Genomic DNA, 6,244 nt, shown 5'->3' on the forward strand with positions numbered 1-6,244 from the left:
CTTCTCTTCTTCCTCTGCTGTGAGGAGAGAAGAGAATTGGAGAGGAGAGGAGAATATTGGAGAGGAGAGGACAGTACTGGAGAGTACTGCAGAGTACTGGAGAGGATAGCAGAGGAGAGGAGAGGCTATTGGAGAGGAGAGTATTGGAGAGTATTAGAGAGTATTCGAGAGGAGAATATTGGTGAGGAGACTATTGGAGAGGTGAGGAGAGTATTGGAGAGTATGTGCGGTCTGCCGCCCTCCCCGCCGGCCCCCCGCGCATGTCTGTCTGCGGGTGGGGGTACCGCATGCGGTGCCCGTGCCATTGTGCTGTCGTGTGGCCTGCACGGGGGGGTGAGATCGGCGCTCGGTCGGCCTTTGGGTCATGCCGGTGCTGTCCTCCCTCTGGCTTGTGCAGGGGAGGCAGCGGTGGGGGTCGGCCCATCTCCCGCGGGGCGTGCCGCGTGTTTGTCCGGGCGTCTCGGCGCGGGCGCTTTCGGATCCCCGCTTCCACTTCTCCTCCATCCCCCCTTCGCCAGGATGGGTGGGAGGGGGTGGTCGCGCCGGGGACCGCCGCCCGGCCATGGCCCAGCCCCTGCCGGGCGCATTTCCTCCGCAGCGGTGCGCCGCGACCGGCTCCGGGTCGGCCAGGAAGGCCTCCGGCGGGCAGGTGGCCCACGGCCATGCGAGCGGTGGCGGGTGTTAGAGCCGCTGGGCCCAAACGCGTCGCCGAATCCCGGGGCCATGTGACAAGGACCGCCGCCGCACCCTCTGCACACCCCCCCCCTCCCCCTCGGCGCCCCGTCGCCGGGGCCGCGCGGGGAGGGGGGCACGGCCGGGCCGGCCGGCCCCCAGTGCCGCTGTCGACAGGGGCGGACTGCGCTCAGTGCACCCCGACTGTGCAGCGCCACCCGGCCGGGTGCGGACACGCCGGGGCGCCCAGGGTCCGCGGCGACATCAGCTCCCCACCCGCACCGTCTTGAAACACGGACCAAGGCGTCTAGCACGTGCACGAGTCGGCGGCTCGTGTGAAAGCCCGCAGCCCAGTGAAAGTGAGGGCCGGCGCACGCCGGCTGAGGTGGGATCCCGGGGCGCTCGCACGTCGGGCCCCGGGCGCACCACTGGCCTGTCCCACCCGCGCCGCTGGGGGGGTGGAGCGTGAGCGTCCGTGCTAGGACCCGAAAGATGGTGAACTATGCCTGGGCAGGGCAAAGCCAGAGGAAACTCTGGTGGAAGTCCGTAGTGGTCCTGACGTGCAAATCGGTCATCCGACCCGGGTATAGGGGCGAAAGACTAATCAAACCATCTAGTAGCTGGTTCCCTCTGAAGTTTCCCTCAGCATAGCTGGCGCTCGGGCGAGGGCAGTTTTACCCGGTCAAGCAAATGTTTAGAGGTCTTGGGGCCGAAACGATCTCAACCTATTCTCAAACTTTGAATGGGTAAGACGCCCAGCTCGCTGGCGTGGAGCTGGGCCATGGAATGCGAGCGCCCAGTGGGCCACTTTTGGTAAGCAGAACTGGCGCTGCGCGATGAACCGAATGCCGGGTTAAGGCGCCCGATGCCGACACTCATCAGAGCCCAGAAAAGGTGCTGGTTGATCCAGACAGCAGGACGGTGGCCATGGAAGTCGGAAGCCGCTAAGGAGTGTGTAACAACTCACCTGCCGAATCAACTAGCCCTGAAAATGGATGGCGCTGGAGCGTCGGGCTCATACCCGGCAGTCGCCGGCGGTGCGGAGCTGCGGGGGCTACGCCGCGACGAAAAGGAGGGCCGCTGCAGTGCGCCTGGAAGCCTGGGGCGTGGGCCCAGTTGGAGCCTCCACAGGTGCAGATCTTGGTGGTAGTAGCAACTATTCAAATGAGAGCTTTGAAGGCCGAAGTGGATCAGGGTTCCATGTGAACAGCAGTTGAACATGGGTCAGTCGGTCCTAAGCGATAGGTGAGCGCCATTCCGAAGGGACGGGCGATGGCCTCTGTTGCCCTTGGCCGATCGAAAGCAAGTCAGGTTCAGATCCCCGAATCCGGAGCGGTGGAGATGGGCGCCACGAGGCGCCCAGTGCGGTAATGCAAGCAATCCCGGAGAAGTCGGCGGGAGCCCCGGGGAGAGTTCTCTTTTCTTTGTGAAGGGCCAGGCCGTGCAAGCGGGGCCTGGTGATCCTTCTGGCTTTTGGGGTTTGAAGCAGGAGGTGTCAGAAAAGTTACCACAAGGATAACTGGCTTGTGGCGGCCAAGCGTTCATAGCGACGTCGCTTTTTGATCCTTCGATGTCGGCTCTTCTTATCATTGTGAAGCAGAATTCACCAAGCGTTGGATTGTTCACCCACTAATAGGGAACATGAGCTGGGTTTAGACCGTCATGAGACAGGTTAGTTTTACCCTCCTGATGCTGTGTCGTTGCGCTCAGTACAAGAGGAACCGCAGGTTTAGACATTTGCTGGATGTGCATGGCTGAGTAGCCACTGGAGCGAGGCTACCATCTGGGGGATTATGACTGAACGCCTCTAAGTCAGAATCCCGCCTAAAGGAAGCGATACCGCAGCACTGAGGCACCTCGGTGGGCTCGCACTAGCCGGCCGCTCGCCGCGGCGGCGGCCGGTGCGGTGCGCCGCTCGTGGTCGGGATCAGAGCACGGCTGGACGTGGGCGCCGCCTCTCCACTGCCGCGTACCGCATGTTCGTGGGGAACCCGGTGCTAAATCATTCGTAGACGACCTGATTGTGGGTCGGGGTTTCGTACGTAGCAGAGCAGCTCCCTCGCTGCGATCTATTGAGGGTCAGCCCTCGACACAAGCTTTTGTCACTTTTGCCGCCCTCGCCGTCGGGCGCCTTTGCCTTTGCCGCCCCGGCGCGGGCCGGGCCCGAGGAGGCGCGCGGCGGGCCGAGGGGACCCCCCCGGGGGGGGCGCGGGCGCGGCGCGCGGGCGCCCGTCGGCCCTCCCTCCTTCCGTCCGTTCGTTTGCCCCGCTCGGGGCGCGGGGGAAAAGGTACGCGCCGGCTTCCGTCCCTCGCTTCCCCTGTGACCGCTCGTCCCGGGGTCCGCGGGGCCCCCGTTGGGGGCGGGCGGGCGTTCCCGGGGAGGGGTAGAGGCGCGGAGAGGCGCGCGCGGCAACGCTTCCCCGCGCCGCGCGGCGCGGGAGGGGTCGCTCTCCGTTTTCCCAGGGGCGGGTTGACCTGTCGGCTCCGCCGGGTCGGACCCGACCTTTCCCCCACACACTTCCGTTTCCCCCGCTCGGGCGCGGCGGACAGCCGCGGCGAGGCGAGCGCCCGAGACGCGGCTGCCGAGCGGGCTCTGCTGGCCTAGCGGGTACACCTGGCGGCCCGACCGGGCTCGACCACGGTCCCTGCCGGCCCTTGGCGCGGCGTTCTCGACCGCGGGTAGACCTGGTGTCCTTAGGGCCCGGAAGAACTGGTGGCCCGTCCGAGGCCTCAGCTTCGGCTAGAGCCGGCATCGCTGCGCCAGGTAGACCTGGCGGCCGGTCGGAGGGCGACCTCCATCGGGTAGACGTGCTCTCCGATCGTCAGGTAGACCTGGCGGCCCCTGGGACTACGTGTCCGAAAGGCAGGTAGACCTGGCGGCCTTTCGGAGGGCGCTCATTGGGTAGACCTGGTCTCCGATTTTCAGCTAGACCTGGCCGCTCCTGACAGCGAGTCTTTGGCAGGTAGACCTGGCGGCTTGCCCAAGGGAACTGCCTTCAACGCGTAGCGTGCATACCACGATTCACAGCGGTTGCTACACCTGCCGCTTCCTCCGAGGGAGTCGCATCTCATCTTCACCGCGGCTACACCTGGACTCTCAACGACGGCTACACGGGCCGGACACAATCTCAGCGCCGGAAGCTTTCTCCCCACTTCGGACGACCTCTCGGCGCCCCGCCCACAAGCGGAACCCGTGTGTTCTTGCTGCTGGTGCGTGGGTGGTGCTGGTGAGTTTTTATTTATTTTTTATTTTTTACTTTTATTTTTCTTTTCTATTTTTTGGGGGGGGGTGGGAGGTGTTTTTTTCGTTTTTTGTTTTTTAAGCGTCAACGATTCCAATGAATGTCGCCTCTCACCCATTCCCCTGCACACGAGAGGCCGGCGGATAAACCTGGCGGGCCGCCGGAGGGAAGCGTGCGGGCACCCGCACGTCTGTGCACACGTGCCTGCCACTGTGCGTGTGGCCGTGGACACTCGGCAGCCGGGCCGCCCTCCGGCCATGTGGCCGCCGCGGGTAGACCTCATCGCCTTGACGGTGGGGTAGACCTGGTGGCTCAACCAGGTGGAAGGGGAGAGCCGGCCAAGGAGGAGGGGGAAGTAGACTCCGGCCAAGGAGGAGGGGGAAGTTCCACGAGGCTGGGAGGGGCGCCTACACATGGCGGCCCCACCTGACAGCGGTTGCCTACGCACTTGCATGGCCACCTCCGCGCCCTCCCCACTTCTCCCTTCACCCTCGGCCACCCGCTGCACCCTGGGCAGCGCCCGGGACGAGGCGCTGCCGCACTTCCACAAGGCGACGGCGTGCCCACGGCCCCCAGCTGCCTCAGGATGCCGCTCACTCTTCTGACAGAGCTTCTTGCTAGGCCGACAGTGACTTGCCACCTGGGACACTCAGGGTGGCTGCCTGCCTGGACGCTTTGCTTTAGCTGCTTTGCAAAATAAATGCTAGTGTGATTATTAGTTCTGTTGCCTGTCTTCCGCTGTAGCTTTAGGAATCGTGTCATTACTTAGTGGCTTTCCAAACCTCATCCCCTCACCCTCCGCAGGCAAACAGCAGTGGAGCTCAGCTTCTGGCTCGCCAGGTATCAGGGGTCATGGAATAGACTTGGCTGGCTGGCCGACCCCCACACCCCTACCTGCCAGCTCCCAAGGGACGGTTGGCGGGCTGTGGGGAGGCCAAATTAGGTGACCTAGCATTCCTGTGTGCGTAAATGCATCAATGGGCAAAATTGCCAGGACGGTCTGCAAAAGAAGCCTAGCACAGCAAAGCAAAGCAGAGCAGTGCAAAGCGAGGCAAAACAAACCAAAGCTCTACAGGGAAAAACCTTGGGGCAAATTAGGCCTAGGAACAGCAAAGGAAAACACGGGGGGAAAAGAGGACCCAGGGGGGCGCGGTTGTGGCGCGCGAGTGCTCGCCGGCCCTCCTTCCATCCGTCCGTTCCCCTGCTCGGGGCACGTGCTGGCTTTTGTTTCTCATTTCCCCTCTGCCCGCTCGTCACGGGGTCTGCGGGGCCCCCGTTGGGGGCGGGCGGGCGTCTGAGCCGGGCCGCCTGAGCCCCAGCTGGCTGCTACTGGGAAGGGAGGTGGTGCCCTGAGGGGGGAGCTGGAAGTGGAGCTAAAGTCCCCGGGAAAACTGACTTTTCATTCTAAAACTGACTTTTCATTAGATGTAGAGCTTAGGGATATGGTTTAGTGGGGACTGTTAGTGTTAGGTTAGAGGTTGGACTCGATGATCTTGAGGTCTCTTCCAACCTAGAAATTCTGTGTTCTGTGAAAGTTTCCTGGCCTGCTTTGGGTTTCTGGAGGTGAAGCTGAAAGGGGGACTGAAAAGAAAATCTTTTTGATTGCAGAGGCTGTTTGTTCTGTGGTCCTCCGGAATGGGAAAGACGATGGTTGTTCATGCTCTTGCTAACAAATGTAGCCGAGGTGACAGACAAATACCATTTTTAATGAGAAAAGCTTCGGACTGCCTGAGACAATGGGTGCGGGAATCAGAACGTCAGCTTCGCTCATTATTTGAACAGGTAAGGTTGAAATGTGCAATGTGTAATATACAATAAATGTTTGTTCATTGTCTTTGTTCTGTTCGAAGAGTGGGGGTAGTGAAGGTTCCTGGGAGATAAGAAACTGTGAAGCGCCTGGCTAGACAGGATGAAATTCCTTACTTAATGTAACAAAAGAGTACATAAAGGATTCGCTTGAAACCGGCAAGGAGGAGGGAGCCCCCCCCTTCCCCCCTTTCTTTTCATCTTTTGTTTAAACTCACTGTTGCAAGGCTCATGTAACCACTTCTTGATAAGTTGTTAACTAGTTTGGCAGCATCCTGCCTTCCTGCTTCATGCTGGGCCGACATGACCAGATAATGGAAAAGAAGTTGAGTCACAATGCAGAGGAAGACTACGGCCTTCATCTTCACGACCACCAAAGGGACCGAGACGACCCCCTAGCAACAGCATGCGCAGCCGCAGAACATACCAGGATGTGTCACGTATACCGGAACCACCAGGCGATAAAAGGAAGATTCTGGGGGGGGGGGTGAGGCGCGCGCCGTTGGCGGAGCGAGACTCCCCGG

At 61.5% G+C, this 6,244-nt stretch overlaps 2 long non-coding RNA genes across 2 annotated transcripts in view; one reads left to right on the forward strand and one right to left on the reverse strand.

The window, feature by feature from the left end:
• Positions 1 to 1,572: 1,572 nt before the first annotated feature.
• LOC118177052 overlaps positions 1,573 to 6,244 on the reverse strand; it is a 17,651-nt gene continuing 12,979 nt past the window's right edge. The window contains exon 3 of the long non-coding RNA XR_004755659.1: positions 1,573 to 1,726. This is a non-coding gene — a long non-coding RNA (uncharacterized LOC118177052). The remainder of the gene's footprint in view (positions 1,727 to 6,244) is intronic.
• The window catches only part of LOC118177050, a 13,354-nt gene continuing 8,829 nt past the window's right edge, over positions 1,720 to 6,244 (forward strand). The window contains exon 1 of the long non-coding RNA XR_004755657.1: positions 1,720 to 2,113. This is a non-coding gene — a long non-coding RNA (uncharacterized LOC118177050). The remainder of the gene's footprint in view (positions 2,114 to 6,244) is intronic.

This window comes from Oxyura jamaicensis, chromosome 21 (assembly GCF_011077185.1).
Source record: "Oxyura jamaicensis isolate SHBP4307 breed ruddy duck chromosome 21, BPBGC_Ojam_1.0, whole genome shotgun sequence".
Lineage (NCBI taxonomy): Eukaryota > Metazoa > Chordata > Aves > Anseriformes > Anatidae > Oxyura > Oxyura jamaicensis.